The 22,531-nt window shown below is 52.8% G+C and overlaps 1 protein-coding gene across 2 annotated transcripts in view; it reads right to left on the bottom strand.

Annotated features, from left to right (window-relative positions):
• The window catches only part of LOC135245545 (alpha-1,3-mannosyl-glycoprotein 4-beta-N-acetylglucosaminyltransferase C-like), a 73,794-nt gene that overhangs the window by 9,388 nt on the left and 41,875 nt on the right, over nucleotides 1-22,531 (bottom strand). The window lies entirely within an intron of this gene.

The following is a 22,531-nucleotide window of genomic DNA, read 5'->3' as shown; positions in this document are numbered from 1 at the left end:
TTTGAAAGCAGGGAGACCACCGTTAAAAGGGGCCACTGAATTAGGCATTTCTTAGAGTACTTTTCTCCAGCCGTAAAACAAAAGCGAGAAGCTCCAAAGGGGGAAAAAAAGGACAGGAAGGAACAGAATGAATTAAAAAGCCTTCATTTGAAATGGCTAAAACGTTAAACAAATGGTAAATGGTAAATGGACTGCATTTATATAGCGCTTTTATCCAAAGCGCTTTACAATTGATGCCTCTCATTCGCCAGAGCAGTTAGGGGTTAGGGGTTAGGTGTCTTGCTCAAGGACACTTCGACATGCCCAGGGCGGGGTTTGAACCGGCAACCCTCCGACTGCCAGACAATCGGTCATACCTCCTGAGCTATGTCGCCCCTATGTCGTAAACAAGCCCCAGCACTTAAGGAAAGCCAACTCGTTTCAACCACAACTGGTCTTCATCACAGCTTAAGAGAAGCACAAGTGTGGTTTTACTTAGTGTGCAGTATATAGAGTTAAACAAGTTAAACAACAAGAGGCAAATGTCTCGCATATAAGCAGACTCTACATGTACAAAATACCGGCCGCTAACTCATCCTTAGCAGCGTACAAAAAAAGAAGAAAAAAATAAATGAATGGAAAAGGTGAGCGAGGACAAATCCGATAAAATAAAACGGGGGGAAAAAACTAAAATAAACGCCCGTCTCTCGGGGACCGCAAAAGGGTGAAAAAAATTAAAATAATTACTTGTTCATAACCGCCGATATGAATCTCAAAGAACCGCCCACCCACCCACCCTTCCTTCCTTCCTGCCTCCCCCGTATCACTTCATGAAATCTCTATTAGCCGCGCTCGCTCCTAACGACCCGGGGAGCTGCGAGAGGCTCCTCTAATGGGGGGGGGTGGGGGGGCCCTTAATGAAAAACCCATTTAGAGCGAGGGAAGGGGAGAAAAGATTAATAAAGGGCCGGGCGGAAGCCGCTTTCCCACGTTTAATCTTCCTCCCTGTTTTACATTATTTCCCCGGGCGCCCTGGAAGCTAACGGACGGCCGCGCGGCGCTGCACAAATAATCAATTAGGCCCCGAGGGAGCCTCCCTCCCGCGCTCCGCAGTGGCTTTGTGTCAGAGCTGCTGCCACTCTTATTGATTTCTCTCTTCTTCTTCTCCTTCTTCTGCCCCCCCCCCCCCCCCCTTTCAGAGCAGAATAAAGGGTTTTGAACGGTGCCTCCCCGCCGACAGCTAAAACGTTAGCGTAGCGTCTCCCCGCCGTCGCCACGGCACCGGGGCAATTACAGCGGCAATTAGACGCCAGGCCACCCGAGCGAGGACCGAGGCTTTGGTCCGGCCTCCGCGTTTTACAGAGACATGGTGCAGACACACACACACACACACTCGTACTCACACACGCACCCACACACACACTCACACGCTCACACACACACACACACACACACACACACACACACTCTCACTCACACACACACACACACACACACATCATACCACACACTCGCACACCCCAACCACACACACACACACCACACACACAACTTGTCGAACTGACCAAACACACCATCAACCCACTCGTAGTCTCGAACATATCTGCAAATCCGACCACCACTCTCACAGTAACACAGGCAACCACACAGACACACCCGCCACACACCAGCTCACTCACACACACACACACACACACACACATTCATACTCACACACGCGCACACTCACAAACTCACATGCACACACACACACACACACACACTCTCACTCACACACACACACACACACACACACTCGTACTCACACACGCACCCACACACACACTCACACGCTCACACACTCACAAACTCACATGCACACACACACACACACACACTCAAACGTTGTTCGAGCCACCGCCATCTTTAAAGTCCTCCATGGCCGTGTCTGATAAATGTCCTTTTCTGAAGCATCGTCTGCCTTTTTTGGCTAAATCCGACGCAGTTTTTCCTTTGTGAGCTGCTTTTGCTGTACAGTTGCAGGGTGGGCTACAGGGGAACTGACCCTGGCTTCATATTCCAGCCATGTGCTTAGAGCAGCTGTAGAGACTGAGCACGCTCAAAAGCAGTCCATATATATATATATATTTAACCAGCTACAATGCTGACATATGTTCTCCACACAATATTGATCGGGGATATATATGAAATACTGGGGGGGGGGGGGTGGGGGGGCTGAACTCTCCTCAAGACCACGTGTCGGCATGTTCTTAGTTCAGATTGTTCTCGTCCATTAACTTTTGCAGACGCACATACACCCTCCCCCCCCCCAACCCCCGCTCCGTTTTACTACCAATTTTGAATTCCCGATTGTAGATAAAACCCGTCGGATTATCTTGACATGGGAGAATACGTTCTTTTCCCATTAGAACTTAGCGTTTAATGAAGGAAGCGAGGTCACCGAGGCCCGACTAGGTCTAAAGAGCGTGGGAACGGGGGCTGCGGGTTCGACTCCCGGGCGCAACGCCCTCGAGCGAGGTGCTTGACCTCCATCGCTTCGGCGCACGTCCAGCCGTATTAAAGGACGCTGAGCAGAGAGCCGCGTACGTCGCTCCGGATAAGAGGCTCTGCTGAGTGCTTGCAACGCGAGGTGACGACCACTTCAGCGATCGCCCTCTCGATTCGAAAGAACCAAAAATAATGTGCTAGCGGAGAGCGTCAAGCTTTTTATTGTGTGTGTGTGAGACCTCACCTGCCTTCGCTCCGCGTCTAGCTGTCTGGTACCCGCTGAGACGCTAGTGCTAACAGGCCAGAGCGTTAGCACGGGGCCGGCTCTTACCAGCTTACCTGCCCTGGGGGGGAGACTGGAGCCGCTGCTGGATTCGGCGGCGCATGGGGAAATTGCTCTTTGATGTCGGATGAAAAATATTCATAAACTTCAAATGGGAACAAAGAGGTATATGGCGAACGTATACGTGGAGGGTATATCTTGGAGAAAGGGTCGTGTTTTGCCGCAAGAATCGGTTAAAATATATGAAGTGAATATAAATGTGAATATAGTTCGACTACCTAGCTAGCGCACAAAGCCCTGGTTGCTGAAAATGGTAAGACGATGTTATTGGCAGTGCGTGGCTGTCACCTGCTTTAAACGTGTTTGAGTGTTCGCACCCCAACCGCTAAATGTCTACAAAGCGTGACATCCGTTACAAAACAAATGGCAGCATTAAATATTTCCACAAATAAGCAAGCGTAGAAGAAACCGCGTCCCTATTTGATGAGATGCAGTTAATGCAGTGGATAGACGCTTTGGGTAAGGACGGCTATGCCTTTCAGGGGGAAAAAAAAAAAGCTTCTGGAGAAAAGAACACGGGGAAGGGTTAGTCCTTAAAAGGTTTTTTAAAAGAAAAAAGAAAACGTCCAAGGTCAGTCCTTGGTCACAAATCCAAACTGAGGAAATTGCCCGGGGGCCAGTGGGGCGGCTGCAGAGGCGGTGGGGGGGTGGGGTAGGGGGGGTGCACTATCTCATGTGACCACCTTCAGCGCTGAGCACATCCGAACCACGGCCTCCCCGACTCCCACTCGGAAAGCAGCCCACAAACACAGATAAAGGCCCTGTCATCTCCGGTGATTCAGTGGTGATGCACCCAGACCCTGCGGGAGAGACCAGAGCTTTATATCTTTATATATAAAGCTACATTCTATGTAATATGATGCAGTGAGAAGGTCTGTATGAGCGACTGTCTTTTTCCCCCTCTTCTGATCTTTGTTCACCGCACAGCTAAATCATGGGACACAGTATACTAAAACTGACAGGAGACCAAGGTTTTAGCAGGCTATGTCAAGCAAAGGAGGTATTTCTGAATAGATAATAATCTGTCAGGGCTGATTTTAAAAGAATATCTACAGTATATGTACGAACATATAAGCCAATAAGAAGACAAGCTGTTTCAAACTCGATTCCACACATTTATATTCACTGGTAGAGGCACACTGAAACCAAGGCATTCAGAACGCGCTGTTACTACACTGCACACCGCACACTGCATACTGCATACTGCACACTGAACACTGCATACTGCATACTGCACACTGCACACTGAACACCCTGTTCTAGAAACTGCTGAACTGAAAACTCAATCGCGATGATCCCCCCTCCCCCAAGGTTCAAAACTCCAGCGGCCGCGGGATCTCTTTAGCCAGGTCAGGATGGAGCGCGGGAGCGCGCCCTCTCCCTTCCGATGAACATCTCTGCCGGTGCGGCAGATGACCGACAGCGAAAGAACACATCTCAAAGGCCTTGACGTAGCGGACACGCATTCTAATGTAGCGGAACAGAGATCGTCCTTTTAAAAGACGCCCCCCTCTCTCTCTCTCCGAAGCCTCGCAGCGGACGTCGAACGAGACGCGCTGAATCCGCGCACCGCTAACGTTCGATGAAGGTTACGCCGCGCCGACCTATCGCAAAGAGAGAGAGCCGTTTATCGTTGAATTTCGGCGAGAGCCTGCGCGGCCGTCCTATCGCGGTACAGCCGGGTTAGGGCGCGCTAACGAGCCGCGCGCGCGCGGTCGAAACGCTCATCGCCGGCCGATTCCCGCTCAGCGCCCCGATGAAACGATCTTTTAATTAGAGCGCCCGTTTGATCAGGGTGGGGGGGGGGAGGGGGGAATCGCAGCAGTTAATTCTAGAATTTATTTAGCTCTTCCACGCTGCTGCTGCTGCCGCCGGCGCGTCTTCAAAGAACGCAAACCCGGCTTCGCGTTCGCCACGAATTACCCTGAGCAGCCCTGTAGGTTTTTTATTTTTATTTTTTTAAATTGGACTTTGTGTTCTAGAAACGCCCACGGGAGGTGAGTGGCGCACTTGTTTATTTAGCCTTAAGAATCTTTTATTTTTATATAATCGTGCAGTTCCCGCCCCCCCGCATACTAACCCTTTTTACAGAGCGTCTGTGCCGTTGGCTGCAGGTGAATTCTCTGTGAGCTAAATGAGAAACGTGTGGTGAAACATCTTGGAAAAAACCTGCAACATCTTTGCAAGAAAACAAAACAAAAAAACATTCTTTTAGACGCACACGAATTGCAGCTCTTTGGCAAAGATGGAAAGGATGTCTGTGCCACGAGCGGTTGTCTGGCAGTCGGAGGGTTGCCGGTTCGATCCCACGCACTGGGCGTGTCGAAGTGTCCCCGAGCAAGATACCTAACCCCTAATTGCTCCCAACGAGCTGACTGGCACCTTGCATCCTTGCATCATCACCGTTGACGTGAGTGTGTGTGTGTGAATGGGTGAATGAGAGGCATCAATTGTAAAGCGCTTTGGATATATAAATATATAGATAAAAGCGCTATATAAATGCAGTCCATTTACCATTTACCATTAGTCACCTGCACACACACCACACATGCACACACACTTGCCCATGCATACACACACGCACACACACACACACACTTGCCCATGCATACACATACTCTGCCTGCCACGCCCCTCGTAACCGGCAGGGGTTCGAGCGCCCCCCCCCCCCCCCAAACCCAGAGAAAACAGACTGCAGGATTAGGGACGTGTAAACACTCGGCTTGTATTATTAACGCTCCAGGAGACCCGGAGGTCGTCTCTCTCAGCAGGTACGCGGCGCGCGGGCGGGGAAAACCAGACGAAAAGCGCTAAACAGAAGCCGCCGCGGAAACGTGCCGCGAAACGCGCTTTTGTTAGCGGGCGTGTACCGCGGTGCGGTTAGCCCAGAAGTGCGGCGGGCGGGTTTCCTCCGGAGGGAGGCCGGCTTGTTCCGCCACGTACCGCCCAGAGAAAACACCTGCCCCCCCCCCCCCCCCCCCTTCTCTGCTTCTCGCCACGGACACGCGCCACAAACGCGCGCGCCAAAGCCGCCCACGCCGAGCTCCCGCAATTACCGCCAGCGGGTCCGCCGCCGCCGCCGCCGCAATTAATGCTAATTCTGCTGCTAATCCCCGGCAGGAAAGAACCGGAAAAACAAAACAAACCTAAACAAGAAAACAATCAAAAGAAATAAACAGGCGAGGTTGAATCGAACGGTAATGAACGCGCGCCAGCCCGCAGAACGAACGGCTCTGCCGCGCCCAAACGAAACGGAAGTCTGAGAATCGGACAGAGGGAGGGCGGTGCGGATTCGCGGTTCTCCCCCCCCCCCCCCCGCCAGTGGATGCAGAGCTCGTTTGGCTCGGTGGGCCGCAGGTGCGCGCCAGTCCCCCCCCCCCGAACCCCCACCCCCACCCCAAACCCCGTTCAGCGCCTTCCCCGCGGTTAATGAATATGCATCAGCCTGCCTGCCGCTTCTCCGGACCGCGCCCGCTCACGCAGACGCAGAGCCCGAGCGCAGCTCAGTCAATACAGCGCGAGGCGGCCGATCCCGGCTCTAATTACATTCCACATTAGCGACGGGCTGCGTCGGGAAACAAAGCTCCTCGGTAAACAACGCTGTTCATTTTGTAGATGACACGACGGGAGAGAAACAGAACCTCCCAATCCCCCCCTCCCCCCTCCCCCCCCAATGAAACTCATCAAGGATTTATCTGGGAAACACACCTTAATACTTAGCCAATTTCCATTTAAATGAGAAGAGGCGGGGGCTTTTAGCGACGCAAAGAAAACGCAGCTTTTGTGTTCTGCGGGTAAATACAAGCGGCCCGTTTCGGTCGAAACGGGTACAAGAGCGTTACGGGAGCTTAAAAAAAAACAATGCCCGTCGATCCCCTGGCCGAGCGTAGACCCACCAACGGCAGGGACCTTCCAACCAGACCCCCGAAAACGAACTCTTGGCTTCGATTGGGCGTCTGCCGCCGTCCCGCGGGTTGGGTGGGGGTGGGGGGGGTTTCCGTGGCGATGGCGAATAGCGTCCCATCGCTGTTCGAGCCAAAAAAAAAAAAAGCGTGTGGGCGGGATTAAGCGCGTTGATTGACATGTAGACGCACTGCGACTTGGCGGCGTGCTGTATGTTCGATTGAGCTTGGCACTCGTGGAATTGCTGCATTTCGCAAATAGACACGTGCACCACAGAGGAAAAAAACTGCTCAGGAAAGATGAGCGGTGGTTTCCCCTGAAGGTGGTTTGTCCCTGACGGTACGTCTGTGGAACTTTCTGGGCTAATGTTTTCCCATCTTGTTTAAATACATTCTGCCGCTGCGAGATAGGGCCAGGGTGGTTAGAAGAATAAAAAAAACTGCAAATTGGAAAAAAATGAAATATTCGGTGAAGATATGAAAACATCGTTTTTGGTTTTTTTAAAAATGAGGGAACAACAGTCCTGTGGGCTTTGCTATCAGCCTAAGAACTTCAACACACAGGAGTGTGTGTGTGTGTGTGTGTATGCGTGTATATGTGTGTATAAAAGAAGATCTGAAGGTTAATACCCCTAGATACCCAGATGGGATACATCTTCCCTCGTTGTACAGAAAAACAAATTTCATTTCACGCTTGGTCAAAGCGGCGTTTTTTTTGGAAGTACGTGACAGATTCGGCATCCGGAGTTTTCCAGCGGCCGAGCGTTTTGGGCGGTTAATCCGGCGCCTGCGTCCCGGTCAGCGTTCCCGGTCTCGCCGCGGACCGGCGTGTGGGCCGGCCGCCCAGGGCGGGGTCCCTCCTGACACCGCACCGCGGGCTTCGTCAGGGAGAGAGAGAGAGAGAGAGAGAGAGCAAGAATCCTGCCCCCCCCACCTCTCTGTCCTGCTGTTTAAACACCACCATTCTGTACGTCTCAGGCTTTAATGGGCTTTAAATATTCATCAAATTAACTAGGAGACGTAACCAGATGGTTGTGGGCTCTAATCCCGCTTCCAAAGAGCTCCACTGCTTCAGAACATTTCGAGTTATATGGAAAGGTTATCTGAGTTATATAATAATAATAATAATAATATAATAATAAAAAATGATACTTGCTGCTACTATGCTTTCTATGTCCAAACACAGATAAAAGTTAGTTGGATGCAGGCCGTGGGTGAATAAGGGGTGAAGTCAGTGGGATTTAGTGAAAACAGAGACAGATCAAACCCTGGTCAGAAAATTGTTTCATTTCCAAAGGAAAACAAAGCGAGCCCAGAGGCTAAACCGGCAGACCAAACCGCAGTCTGTTTTTTTTTGTTTATTTTTTTTGACGTGTAATCCGCGGGCGGCGTTACCGGCGGCTTAGTGGCGAGGCGGCGAAAAGAACGAGCCGGCGCACGTCGCCGCCGCCGCTCCCCCCCCCCCCCCAAAAAAAACGCCGCTCGCTTCTCCCCCTCCCACGCTCTCGCTTCACGCCTCTCCGCCTGCCGTGCTCATGAACGAGGGAAAAACCCGCCATTTCGCCCCATCGAGCTCTGGATCAGATCCGGAGTAAGCGGGAGTTCCCGCCCTCCCTCTCTGTCGCGGCTCCTCCTCTGACTCCGCCCTGCGGATGGCGGTTCTGCACGCGCTCAGTGTGCGCCTGGGCCCCCGACCGCGTAGCAGCGACGCGCTTCCACTGCAGATGAGAGATCTGAGCTAGTGGAGCGGCCTGAGGTTTTAACGCCCTCCGTCCGTCTCATTAAAACGAGTCCGCCTTGGCGCTCGTTAAAAGAATTTTAATTGGTCCAAGCCTTGGAGCTCTCCAGGTGTGTGTTTTGAATGAAGGGAGTCGGTTTTTGATTTTTAGCAGACGAGACGATACGTGATTCATACGTGCCGTGGTCCTACATTAATATTCTGGGTCCCGTCTGTCTAAACAGACCAGAAAGAAGTTTGTGTCCGCTTTGCAACAGATTAAAATCAAAAAGGGCTTTGGTATAATTTATTTAACTCTTTAAGGTGTGAGGTCACAAATATGTGATTGGAATGTTCTTAGCTGAACATTCTAATGCTGATGTCACAATCACTGCTGGCGATTGAAGGCACTGAAGTTCCAGAACACTGACTTTGAATTTTGAAAAACCATTATTAAAAAAACCGTGTGAGGTCGAGAGATGGTGAAAGTTTTCCGCGGCTTCCGAAAGATTAAAGATTTATGACAACTTACCCGTACGGCTTTTTGAGCGAGGTGCGGCGGCTGCGGGTCTGTTGTCTCTCCTCCTTTTTGAAATAAACCACGTGTTCTGCTCTCCGCGCTTTGTTCCCGAGCCAGCTCTACAAGCCCCTGGCCTTGGCTCCGAGCGACGCGGGAGCAATCTGCACCGCCGTTCCTCAGGACCAGGAGAAAGGGGGGGGGCGGGGGGCGGGGGGCGGGAGCTCTCACCAGGAGCTGGGTTTAATTTCGTCCCGGTTTTCAGAAAGCCGCTACGTGCCACGCGCCGGCCTGGTGCCTGTCTGTGCGTAGGAGGCCAGCGCGTCGAATCCGAACCCCCCAGAGTGTGTGTGCGTATGCGTGTGTGCGTGCGTGTGAGTGTGTGTGTGTTCAGGGCCAGCTGGGGTAATGAGAATTGAGGGCCGCAGCTGAACGTGGTTGAATGCAGATGGCGGGCTCTAATGAAAGTCTGGAGCTTCAAGCCAGAGCAGGCCAGCGCTGCTCCCAGATCAGCCACCGGCCCGAATGCTGCTCCCAGATCAGCCACCGGCCCGAACGATGGCAGCGCGCCAGCCAATGGGAGGGGGTGGGCGAGGGATATGCTAATGAAAAGAATATGCTCGCCTGCTCCGTCTCAGCTGCGTAGGGAAACGCGCTCGGCTCGGCCGGACGCTCGGAACAGAAGCCGCGGGAAGGACCGACCGACGGCCTTCCCTAGACCCGACGGCCTTCCCTGGGCCTTCCCGCTGCGAGGCCTTCCCACCCAGCACCTGCGCCGCCATTCGGCCGACTGTGTGTTCCTGGGAAACGTTACAGGACTTAAAGTGTGAATTCAGCTCTTATTTTAGAACTCTCACTTCGGTTTCCTTAGACATGCTTCTCTCACAGGAAAAATAATTTGAGCCACTTTCGTGGGGAGGGGGGGTTTGGGGGGGGGTTCTTAGAGTGCCACTGAGATCCCTCCCGTTGTGCCAACGCCACACGTTCCAAATTGAACATGTCGTCCTGACCTTGGCTTAATTAGCAGCACGACAAACGGCGAAACGAATACATATTAATGAGAACAAACGACCATATGGTGATGACAGGCCCGGCCTAATGGCGGTATGGGGGGGAGGGGATGGCGTGAAAAGGCCAGGCAGCAGGCTGGAGGTCGCCGAGGCTAAGTTTTGATAGCGGATTCGGAGGGGGGGGGGAAGGGAGAGGCACCGAATAATTGGCTGGGGCGTCTCCACCCTGACCCAGGCCCCTGGAGATAGCCAGCACCTCTGAAACTAACCTCCCAGTTTCTGTCGTCGAGGCGCCAATTAGGGGGGGAATGGAGGCTCCCGAGCTTTCTGTTCTCTGTGCGCATCACCGGCGATCGCAGCCGTCGCACGGACCGCATAACGGCGAGTTACTGGCGGCGGGAAACGGGAAGCGCGCATCGCCGCTAATGTTCCGCGTGACACGCCTCCGCCCAGCCTGAGCTGAGGGCAGGCCCCCGGGGGAACGGAAATCACCACGAGTTCACCACGCAGCGAGGGCCCACTCGCTCCCGTTTTTTTTGATCTGGCGGGCATCCTGCCCTCGCCGCGAGGCCCCTCCACAGCCGCGGGCGCCGGCGGCGGAACGTTCCGGATTCAAACTCGAGCTCACGTCGGAGGAAGGAGAATACAAAAAAAAAAAAACACACCGGGACTAGAGACACAGCGGGAAAATTCCATTTAGGAACTTGCAGAGCCGTCAGCCAATCAGGCACGAGAAACAGCAGAGCGGTCCTTCTCCAGGAGCCACTGCCCTCCTTTCATGGTTTTTTATTTTTTATTTTTTTTCCAGTCACAACGCCAACACACAAAACCCTTTTTCTTCTCGGCGAAGCGAGAGGGAGCGAAGCAAACTCATTCGGCCTCTCCATAGCAAACACAATCAATTTTGCATTATTGCATCCTGCGCTGCCCAGAAAAAGGGAAATGATATTGCTGTCGACTCGCTAGGGGAAGAGGAGGGTGGTGGCGGTGGTGGGGGTGGGGGTGGGGGGAGGACAAGAAAAATAAAATATTTATGTGGGCGATGTAGTGGGAGGAAATTGGGAGCCGTCCAGCTTGTCCAAGGTCACGCTCCCAGCAACAAATAAACCGTCTTTTTGGTGAGTCCAGGAAATAAATATAAAGATTCCCACAGCGCGACGTGGCCGATTTCAGATGCTGAAATAACAGGTGCGTCTTCCATTCAGCACGACGGAATTGCTGCAAGGGAATCCACTTTCCTTCAAATAAGAAGCGTGCGGTTCATGAAAAGAAATTGGTCTGGGGGAAGAAAAATAAAGAAGAAAGTTTGATCACTTTCGACGTGAGGCGCTTGATCTGACGCCATTTGCGTGTTTGCGTCTGCGCCAACTGTGGAATATAGACCGTTTTCTGAAACGGATGAGGATGTTTTATATGTAGCTGAGATGTACGCCGAGCTGTGGGGTGTCGTCTCCCCCCCTCCCCCCCCCCCCGTCGTTTTAGGGGACGGAGGGGGGGTGCGATGCGGCGCGCAGGTTGGGCTTTTTGATGTTGGTTGCCGTGGCAACCCCGGATCGGTTTCCCTCGGTAGCGAGCCGTTACCGAGGACACCCGCGGCCGTACCCCCCCCCTCCCCCCCCAAAACGTCCTGCACTTTACCGACCGGTGGATTCTGTTATCATTATCAGCAAGGGGGACACCAGTTCTTTAAAAAAAAGGGCGCCCTTAGGCCTAAGGTTCGAAAAATAACGTTTTAACCTTTCGGACTCCCTGTCAACACAGTAAACACTCTGTTTTCCGTTGGGGGGGGGGGGGTCTGATAAGAGGCAGACTTGCGTGAACCGCCCAACACTTTCAATTACCGGCGGTGACTGTGACATCACCATTAGAACGTTCAGTTAAGAAACGTTCTAATTGCCTATTTGCGCTCACATCTTAAAGGGCCAACGGTCATAAGCGCCGTAGCGCAAACGTTCGGCCATCGCAGACGTCGAAGAAAATCCATTTGCTGAATACGTGCAATGAGCCAGCAGTAGCCTTTTTAAAAAAAACGGTGTGCAGTAGAATTCTGAGCGTGAGGCTATGCTGCAGCAGCAGGCATTCATGGTGCGTCCTTATGCCATTTCACGCTCGCTTTGGGATCGCAGGCTGGCAGAAACAAGTCTCCCACCATCCCTCTTATTATCAGGCAGCAAACCTTCCCAGATTAAAAAAAAAAAAAACCCAGTGCTATTGAATTAGTCATTTTTTTAAAAAATTGCTGCAATGGTCTTATTCAGTGCAGTTTAGCATCCTTAAAGCAAAAAAGTCCTTTTATGGGCCACCACAAAAAGAGGGTTTGGTTCGGTCGTTCTGAGACCGCGTTGCACGTGTAATTACCACGGCATGTACATTTTAGCCAATAAGCTCTGCTTCCGTTTAGCGGGCGACCAATCGGAAGCGGAATTAAAGCAAACACTCACACCAGACTGACGAGCCACGTCAGTCCCTCAGCTTTCTGTACTTAGAAACAACGTACTTTCCGTATTAAAAGGAAACTGTATTCTCTTCCTGTTGAAAAATCGCACGGGGTCTTCATACAACATACTAAAGCACAATGACAGAACATGGAGGAGCCTGAGATGAGTGAGTGCACACACAGCCCCTCCCCCCCCCCCCGTGCTGATTCAGCTCGCTGTACGGCTCCCCCATCACCGTGCTGTCTCTCACCATACAGGAAGATGTCTGTCCCCCCTGCATGTTCACACAAAACGCGATTAGCGTCAGGCATTGTGACACAAACGTGCGAGAGGCGTCGCTCGGTGACGGACGGCAAACAGAAACATCGACGGTCCCGATCCCGCAAACGTGCTTCAGTCAGCCCCGTCCTACACGAGCCGGGCGTTGGATGGCTCGCCTGCGCGGAGCGCTAAGCGCGGCGGCGTCTGTGGTGCGTGCGCTAAGCGCTAAGCGCGGCGTCTGCGGTGCGAGCGCTCATTAGGGTTCCCCTGAACGGAACTGCGCAGTCAGCGAGGCTGCAGATACCCGCCGCTGGCTAACTGCGGTTAGCGCCCACGCGAAGAGAGATCGGGGGGTTTTATTCGCCGAAAAGCATGAGCCTTTATCGTCTGTTGTAAACTGAAGCAGCATTAAACATAGCAAAACGAGTCCAGATGATTTGAATGAATTGATGATAGCCAGAAATCTCAAATCTGCGAGAGAAATGTAATTCCACACTCCCGTTAAGGCTATGTAAGGGCACATTTAATTAGAACTACGTAACGGTGCACTTCATTAGGCCTATGTAACGGTGCACTGATTTAGAACAATGTAATGACACGCTTGATTAAGGCTATGTAATGCACACTCCATTAAGGCTATGTAATGCACACTCCATTAAGGCTATGTAATGTACACTCCACTAAGGCTATGTAATGCACACTCCATTAAGGCTATGTAATGCACACTCCATTAAGGCTATGTAATGCACACTCCATTAAGGCTATGTAATGCCAGCTTCATTGAGTTACGCGAGGCGCTGGGATTTTATCCTTCTAGTTCCTTATTGCTCTCATGAAACATCTCCAGTCCGCGATGGAGATAATCTCATTCATTTATTCACACATTGACATGCGCGGCTGCCTGCAGTGGCGGGTAGGGTCAGAGGTCAGTGGCGGGTAGGGTCAGAGGTCAATGCCAGGCCACAGGACATACCGGCTGCACCAACACCCCCGTGCCGGAGATACTCAGCCCTTCACCCTCGTACGTTAACATTCACTTAATTGCTTTCTGAGCCACAATGGCTCCCACAGCATCCGCCTGCGTGACTAAAACTTTATGAACTTTAAAAAAAAATTTTTTTTTTGTGCGAAGGCGCAGTGACATCACTGACGGTCAGTCGGCTTATTCGTCTGTGAGTCGCGCTCGTAAATCCCAGAGCAGCCACCTCTCAGAAACAACGCAGCGGGGTTTTCCACAATTGGGGGGCGTTGTGGGGGGGCGGGGGGGTCGCTAGGAGAAAACCGCTCCGCGCGCCCAATTAGCACATTGGGGCAGCTCTACAGCAGTGTGAGTTAGAGCTGCTGCTGCTGCTGGTGGTTGTGCTCACTTTGATTAAGGGCTCAGTCTCGGGCTCATTATCACTGAGAGCTGTTTGCAGGAGTTCTGCCTGAGCCGCAGTGTCTTAATCGCGTTACAATGAAATGATTAGTGACCGCGGTCATCGTGACCGTTCCCCGCTTTGGTGCAGACCGTGCTGAAACGTGACCGTTCCCCACGGTGCAGCAGACCCTGCTGAAACGTGAGCGCTCCAGGCTCCGGGGCAGGCCATCACTCATAAGCCATCGCTCAGCGACGGCAGCCAAAGCCCCGTCCGGCTCTGGGGTTTTCAGGTTCGTTTATTGCACACAAAAGAAACGCCGGTAATCCTCAATGAGGATATTACACACACACAAAAAAAAACTCACAGGGAGGCTTAGATCAGTGACGGCTTATAAAGGGTTTACGGAAACACAGAGAGGCCGCGGCGCGGGGACGAGGGGAGAGCCAATAACGACAGTCGGTTCTCCACGGCCGTCGCTCTCTAATCCCGCCGCCCTCGTCTCCTCCGACCGCTCGGCCTGTCAGTCAGTCAGGCTGCCCCCCCCCACCCTCGAGCCGCTTCATAAGTGTCACTCCGGCTTAGCGTACGCCGCTAAGAGGTCCCCCCCCCTAGGGCCACACCGCACCAGAGAGCGCTCTTAACTGAACATTCTAATGCTGATGTCACAGTCACTGCTGGCGATTGAAAGCAACGGAGTTCTAGAACACTGGCTTTAGAATTCTGAGACAAACATTCCAGAACTCTGCTCTTCAATGGGTTGAAAGTAAATATGCATCATTCTACCTGTGGATTCAGCACTGTGTGGGAAAGAGCAGGAGCCGTGGAATGAGAACCCACCGCTATAAACAGCAGAGAGGTCTGATTGGTGGTTTTTCTGTTTTGTACTGATATACACTCCAACTGTACGGATATATACTCCAAGTTCAGCCTACCAAGTAGTTACACTTTAAAATAAGAAGACTTTGATTACACAGTGTCTTGGATGGGGTTTTTTTTTTTTTTAGTCGGGCAAGGATGAGGCCTACTCAGCCGTGGCAGTGGTGGACGAGGACCCCTAGCTGGGGGGCAGGGGAGCCCACCGTGACTGGGGGCCTCCTCGCTGTCAGATGTCACTGTCCTGTGGAGCCGCGGAGCGCTATCGTACGATCGTCCGAGGCTCTGCCCGTGCAGCACGGGACCCTTCCCCTGTGGCCGCGGCGGCGGCTACATGCTAATGAGGCTCATTAATGCAGAAAGAGCCCTCCACCCTCCTGCAGCCGCGCTGATTATTCTGCATTTAAGCACAGCGATAGCACAGCCTCTCTCTCCCTCTCTTGGTCTCTGTCTCTCTCTCTGTTTGTCTCTGTCTCTCGGTTGCTCTGTCCATCTCTCTCTCTCTCTCTGCCCGCCTGTCTCTTGGTCTTTCTCTGTCTGTGTCTTTCTGTCTCTCTGTCGCACACAGGTATACACATATTTGCACACACAGGCAGAGAGGCACAGACACACACACACGCTCTCACACACACACAAAAGGGTGCACTACATAAGTACACTTGTGTGTCCCTCTCTGGGCACTGTGTTTGTGTAGCTAAATATTAAGTGACGGCTCAGCATCAGAACAGAAGCTACCGCTCTGACCGCGAAAACAAACGCGCTGCCGGGTCCGTGTACGGCATTCCCAGAAACACCAAAGTTATTAAAGTCCGTCCGAACGCAACAGAGTTATTTCGCGAGGCCCCTCGAGCTGCAAGCGGGCTCCCCTCCTTACCGTCCGAACAGTCTGCGACAAGCGACATGGTTTACAAACCAGGACAAAGGAGGGCTGTGGGGAAGCCGCGGAGGGGCGACTGGCGAAGCCCTGGGAAGCGCCCTGAGGCGAACCGAGCTTCACGGACGTCAGGCCGCTTCACATTTTGAACCCCGCCCGCTCAGCCCCGGGCGAGCCCTTATCGACGTCTCCACGACGCCAGTTCCGGAGTGTTCCGCCCGCGACATGGCGTGGGGAACCCAAACCATTTCAAAGCCAAAAACGTCAGAATTGACAACCGGAGTTTGACAAAAGCTTCCGAGCCTCGTCTCCTTCCCAGTTCAGCGCATTAACAGCTGTAGCTCATTTGCTGAGAGACCGCATCGCCTGCACGTTAGCTTAACCGCGTCTCTCAGTAATGATTTAATATTTTATCTATTCACTTTCCCCCCGAGCGCCGGCAGGCAGTCCTTCCAGGCGACGAGTCCTCTTTTGATCTCAAACGTCTCAAACGCCAACCGTAGAAAAAGCCCGCTTGTGAAAGCAGCCCGTGCGCGCGAGCGGACTGACGAAGGACATGGAAAATGTGCCTTTGTAATCTGCACACATGTGCGCTGTGAATTAATCGGCTCGCGTTTTTTTACCGTGTTCGAAAAAAACAGAAAGGAGCAATTAACGGAATCGATGCAATCGACGGACCCATAAACCGCCCGCGCGTAAAAAGCTGGAAAAGCACGGTTGCTGAAAAACCGAACGGACAGCGCTACGGCGGTCGATAGAAACCGCGGCTCTTTAAGCTAGCGAGCGAACTTATCAAACGCAAAAAAACGTCTGAGCTCGGGCAAGCACGCAGCATTTCGCTCTCGTTTTCAATCCGACGGTTTTTGGTCCGCCGCTCCCGTCGAGCGGAACCGCAAACGACGAACCAGCCGCGATTGGTCCGCGCGCTCGGGACGAGAGGCTGGAGAAAGGCGATAGCCACCTTGTAGCGCTGATCTATATGGATCTTACAAACCTGCCCGCAACTCAAGGGCGCGCAAGAATAATAAAGCAGTGCTCGTGTGGACGTTAACGGATTTGGCGGTAAAGCCAGACGTGCCCGTTCGACGGGAGCGCCTGGTTTTCTCTTGCCGAAAACTGGCTGGGAGCCTAGTGCCCCCCTCCCTCACAGAACCCCCCCCCCCCTCCCCCCATGTGCTGAAGGTAATTAGCTCCTCCTTACGAGACTGAACTCATTCCGTCCCCTGACCTTCATTAGGGGCAGCCGTCCCTCAGACAGCCCGAGAGCTCGCACAGTAATTACCCTGCGAGACGAAGGTGAGGAGGGACGCCTGCGTTAGCCGAGCAGCCCGCCGCTCCCCCGCCAGCCGCCCCTCCCCACGGATCTCCTGCCACTGTAATCTCAGCAACAGCACAGGCAATCACACACACACACATACACACACACACACACACACACAGAGGCACACACACACACACACAAACACACACAGAATCACACACACACACATATATACACACACACACACAGAATCACACACAAACACACACACACACTCACACATGCACACACACAGTGATACACACATGCACACACTGTTGTATGCAGCTCACATCTTAAACACATAATGAGTGAAACATATGGCAGCTGCTTTAAATGTATTTAGACCGTGCGTTCATACATACAAGGGCATGAGAAAGACATAAGGTAGAAGACAGAGCTGTAAGCCCGTGTGTGTGTGTGTGTGTGTGTGTGCGCGTGCTTGCATGTGTGTGTCTGAAATCCATGCCACACACAGTTCATCGGGGTCAAACGCGTTCATTCAGAGCAACACTGAACCACAGCGACGAGAGACCTGCCAATCAATATAACCGGATCCAGATTGGCGGCTGGATCCCGCCTGGCGGGTGTTCCGGCAGGGAGGAGGGGAAGAGCGAAGGCGAAGCTCGTCGGTTCGCCGGGCACCATGGGAAACGGGGCCCTGCCGCTTGGGGGGGTCCGATCTCGGCCCGGGCCCCGGGCCCCCGCACGCCGATCCCGTGCTAACCAGCGCAAACTCGTTTCCCGACCCGCGCTAACGAAGAGCCCCGGAAGCCAAAACGAAGCAAACGGCTAACGGAAGGCCGCTAATTAGCCAGCCCGCGCGGCTGAAGCCCGGGCCCCTCCCAGGCCCCTCTCGGGCCCCTCTCTCGGGCCCCTCCCGGGAGCGCACGCTCTCTCTAAAAGGCCCCTTTTCCGGAGCCCCTGTTTATCTACGGGAAAAGTTTCCGGGGAGAGCGGCGAAACAACTTTGCTTCCCTCCTTGAACACACCGCTGCAGAATCTACTTGGCGAGAGGGAGGATTTACCGCGCCTGTGGCTGAGAGATGAGAGAGGGAGAGAGGGAGGGGGGAGAGGGAGAGGGGGAGGGAGAGAGAGAGAGACCAGAGGGGGTGTTGTGTCTGTGTTCCTGTTTCTGTGTGCTGTATTTGTGTGTGTGTGTGTGTGTGTGTGCTGTATTTGTGTGTGTGTGTGTGTGTGTGTGTGTGTGCTGTATTTGTGTGTGTGTGTGTGTGTGTGTGTGTGTGTGCTGTATTTGTGTGTGTGTGTGTATGTGTGTGTGTGTGCTGTATTTCTGTGTGTGTGCTGTATTTCTGTGTGTGTGTGTTGTATTTCTCTGTGTGTGTGTGTGTGTTGTATTTCTGTGTGTGTGTGTGTGTGTGTGTGTGTGTGCTGTATTTCTGTGTGTGTGTGTGTGTGTGTGTGCTGTATTTCTGTGTCTCTGCACCATTTGGGGTCTTCTGGGGCTGAATATCAGGCAGACCAGGCCTCCCCGTGCCGGGTGGATTCCCCGGGGGTCAGGCAGCAGGGCCCGGTGCTCCGTCTGCCTCATCCAACCAGACAGCATCGCCCGGGAAAACACAACCGGAGCAGCAGCGGAACAGACCGGTTCATCCCGGACAGAGCAGCTTAAAAAAACCCCCAAAAAAACCACCACGCGGCTCTCTCTCACCTGCCGCACTCGCGAGATAACATAACCCAGAAGACGGGGAGCAAGGTGCTGAGATCTCCATTACCGCCTCTCTCCCCGCGACCGGGCTCCTCGACGTCATTCTCCAGTTTCATTTCCTTTGACGGTTTCCTCTCCTCTCCGGTTTGGCGAAGCCGTCCGCGCTCGCTTTCGGCAAACAATGAAAACGCAATTATGAGCCCCGAAGGAGGCGTGCCGGACCTGGGACTGGCGGAAATAACGCTTACGTCTCGCTTCGCGAATCGGAAGAACGTTCCGGAACCATCGGCTGAAGTGAACTGGACCGTGGGAAATGTAGTTTCAACCCGGGGAAAAACGGATTCCGAAACGGAAATGGAATTGGATTTCTCGTAATACAATAAAAAAAAACTTCAGAACCGTAGTTAACTGGTTTCTTGAGCCAACGGAATAGTGCAAATCGAAATCTTGATTGTTCGTTAAGCCTGTCGTGCAAACGTTGCTTGGGCTTTTAGGCTTCTGATATGAAACCAATCGCAAATAGTGCAACAAACAAGCCACGGCTGCAATGCTGGCCTGAGCCTTTGAGCAGGGTTCGATTTGAGCAGGGTTCGAATTGAGAATTGTGGGTAATATAATATTCTGTTTCGTTAGCCATAAATATATTAAGAGATTTCTTTTTCTGCGTTTAACTTTGTTAAACCTCTTCTGTTTGATTAGACCAAAATTGGAACTAAAGGTTCCTTTCCCCTCTTAAATGTTTAATTATTTTATTTATAACTGTTATGTAAAGTAAGACACCATAAAAAAAAGGAAATTCAGAAACTATCTCCCATCTACAACTCACGCAGTTGTACTTGTAAACAGACTGCTCTGAAACGTGATTTTCATTAAATATTCTGCCTCGCAAAAAATCTGAACGGCCGGTGAATTTCTCCAGCTGCTGTTCGAGCCGGTGGAAAAAAGAAAACCAGTATTAACTTCCCGCGCGTTTCTGTTTCATTTTGTTGCGATCAAAGATGAAAAAAAAACTGATTAGTTCTCGCGGGTCCTGGGGAACCTTGAGCCGGGAAAATCCAAAGGGCTACGCTCTGCACACAAGGCCCGTTATTGCTTTCCTTTTACGGCCTTTTTCAGAAACACATCGTTCAGGACCGGAGAACCGAGGTCGAACAAGCCGCACGTTATTTCCCTTTTTGAAAACCGCTTAACGAATGAAAACAGGTCAAACGGCGTCGGTCGCTTTCGGGGGGAAGGTTGCAGACGGGGCGCGTTTTCGTGGCGGACGAAACCCGCTTAAGCCGTCCCACTTACTCCGCGGTCCGTCTGCCGAGAATTGTGGGTAAAACGCTGAAGCAAGCGAGAAGGGAAAATAAGACGAACGGGGGTGTTCTGCTCCGTTAGCCGTAGATGTAATAAGGGCTTCCCTTTTTTTCCTCCATTAAGAGTTTATCTCTGTTAAAACTGTGATATTTTTTTCTTCCATTACAGCAATATTTGGAGCTGTTCCCTTCCCCACCCTAGCGGGGTGTCCGGTCTTATCCCAAAAGGGCCGGCGTGGGTGCAGGCTTTTGCTTTAGCCCGGCACAATGACACCCCGAGACTAACTAGTGTAAATGGTAAATGGACTGCATTTATATAGCGCTTTTATCCAAAGCGCTTTACAATTGATGCCTCATTCGCCAGAGCAGTTAGGGGTTAGGTGTCTTGCTCAAGGGGTTTGAACCGGCAACCCTCCGACTGCCAGACAATCGGTCTTACCTCCTGAGCTATATCGCCCCTAGTGTAGTGTAATACACACAGTGTACTACAACGCAGTGTATTACACTTTACCTCCGGTCTTACAAAATTAAATGTCCAGCGTTGATTCAACTCTAAAGTCCAACAGTATGTACTCTGGAAGAGTTAATTTAACACTGAAGATTTAAAATTGCGAATCGCAATGCGGTTTGTGACGCTGCTTGATGTTTCCTGTGTCGCGGCTTCTGGTCCTCGCTGCAAGCCAAATTTCCCTCAGGACAGTGAAGTGGAGACTGAAGCTGAAAGTTTAAACAGGAGCGAGGTGTTCCTGAAAGATTGAAATGGTAAAAAAGGCCGCCCCACCTGCACCTCTCAGGTATATTTATACCCCAGGCAGTCGGTTCAGGACACGTCTCCCCCTGGGGACCCCGTCCTGCGCATTAAGGGCCTGCTATTTTCGGCTGAACGCCGCGCTCTCAGACGCGTCCGGCTCGTACCCCACTCCCCCTGCACACAGCCTGCAGCAGGGCGCTACCCACGATGCGTATTCGGCTTGTCACGGCAGCACCGACCTCGCCTCCGCTTCCTACCGGGGGGCTGGGAGCTCTGGGTCTGGAGCTCTTTCGCTGTTCACTCCAGTGCGACTCGCTCAATCGGTTGGTCAGTGTGAGGCGGTCGGTCGGTCAGTCGCAGTCAGTCAGACAGATGGTCGGTCAGTCGGTTAGACGTCAGACAGTCAGTCAGACTGTCAGTGAGATGTCAGACAGTTTAGTCAGTCAGTCTGACAGTCATAGAGTCAGACAGTCAGTCAGACGTCAGACAGTTTAGTCAGTCAGTCTGACACTCAAATGCAAGTAGCTGCACAAAGAGGTCGCCCCACACATCACATTAGCTGTGTGAGAGTCGATCGGACCCATTATAAACGCCGTGCGTAGAATTTAAAAAAAGATTCCATTGTGGTTTTTCAAAACGTGCAGAGCTCAGATTACGCTTGAGAGAACAAAAGATGAGAGAGAGAGAGAGAGCAGCATTTCATTTCCTCTGACAGCTCAGCACACAGGCTTCCCCGGGCAAAGTCTGGCTCTGTGTGTGTGTGTGTCTGTGTGTGTCTGTGCGTGCATGTGTGAGCCCCTCACACCGTTAGCTCTCAGCAGCACCAGCAGTACTGAGTGTCGGGTTCGGCACAGACAGATGGCAGAAACGCAAATTCGGCGCATTCCGGGGCGCACCTGCACCGCCTCGGACCCGTCCTGCTCACCGGGGTCCGGAATCCACCAGGCGGTTCCCCAGCCCAAACCCCCACACCCCCCCCCACCCGCAACCCGCGCTCCCTCCGTCCTTCACCGGATTCGTCTTCACACCTCTTCCTCACCTTCCCTCGTCGCAGCTGTTCGCCCGGGGTGACTGGGGGGGGGCGGGAACCGAGACGCAATTGGACGGCGGCGGCAGACGCCGACGTTCGATTCGTCGCACCGCGGTTGAAGCCCATGGGGGGGAAAAAAAACGAGGCGGTCGTCAAGCGAATTTCCTTCAGCGCCCGAACTTCCGCGTTCAGTCTATGCGACGCGCAAAGGGTGAGTCGTGGCAGTTTGAAGATGTTAATGACTTGGGACTGGTGTGAAGAGACCCCGTCAGCTTTTACATTGAGCCGCCTTTAATGCAGACGCTTTTTGTCCGAAGCGGCTTCCGCGGGCTCTTTTAGCAGAACGCCGTGCGCAAACAACCCAGGATACCGATGACCGGTGCCGGGCCGGCAGTAACTCTCCAGCCATCCGAGCGCGGTTCTTGCTTTACGCCGCGTTCTTCGTGGTTTAAGGTCAGCTTTTACGGCGTCGCGCGGCGCGGGTATACGGCCTGGCTCGCTCGACGAGGAGAAATAATTTCGGACGGCTCGTTCGGTTCGCTCCGTCCGCCACGCCGACCCGACTCGTTCCGCGCGCGGTAAAGATCAGCCGACGCGAGCCGTGACCTTAAACGACTCGACTGTACCCCCCTCTGTTCCATCCCTGCGGTAGCACAGGGTGAGGCAACCCCGGTCCTGGGGTGCCAGCGATGTTCCGGGTTTTCGCACCGTTCAAAAC

This window comes from Anguilla rostrata, chromosome 19 (assembly GCF_018555375.3).
Source record: "Anguilla rostrata isolate EN2019 chromosome 19, ASM1855537v3, whole genome shotgun sequence".
Classification (NCBI taxonomy): Eukaryota; Metazoa; Chordata; class Actinopteri; order Anguilliformes; family Anguillidae; genus Anguilla; species Anguilla rostrata.
Note: the sequence above shows the minus strand (reverse complement) of the source record. Positions and strands in the feature narration are given on the sequence as shown.